Source organism: Chrysochloris asiatica, unplaced genomic scaffold (assembly GCF_000296735.1).
Source record: "Chrysochloris asiatica unplaced genomic scaffold, ChrAsi1.0 scaffold00138, whole genome shotgun sequence".
Taxonomy (NCBI): domain Eukaryota; kingdom Metazoa; phylum Chordata; class Mammalia; order Afrosoricida; family Chrysochloridae; genus Chrysochloris; species Chrysochloris asiatica.
In genome coordinates this window covers 6,649,011-6,649,380 of record NW_006408656.1, presented here as the reverse complement: position 1 = coordinate 6,649,380, position 370 = coordinate 6,649,011, and positions in this window count along the sequence as shown.

Genomic DNA, 370 nt, shown 5'->3' with positions numbered 1-370 from the left:
TCCAGCCGCTCCTTCTGTCCATGTCATTGTCTCTGCCTCCATCCCTAGTGTCACTGCCTCCCTGGACAGGGTCTCACACTTTGCTTTTCTTCCTTGATGGTTCCAGGGATCTCTGCTCCTGGACTGCAAAATCCTTTTATTACCAAACATTTACATTTACCTTTCCAAGACTCACTGTTAGCAATCATTCCCTATTGAACCACAGGAGTCCTTTCCCCGCTCACCTTTTATCAATCCCATCCAGACAGGTTGGAAAAAATTCAGTGGAGATTCTACATTTCCCTGTATCCTGTGGAGCTATGTTCCCTATTGAAAGTTTATAAACCAGTCATTTCTTGCCTTTGTAGTCTCCCCATTTAGGGTTACTTCC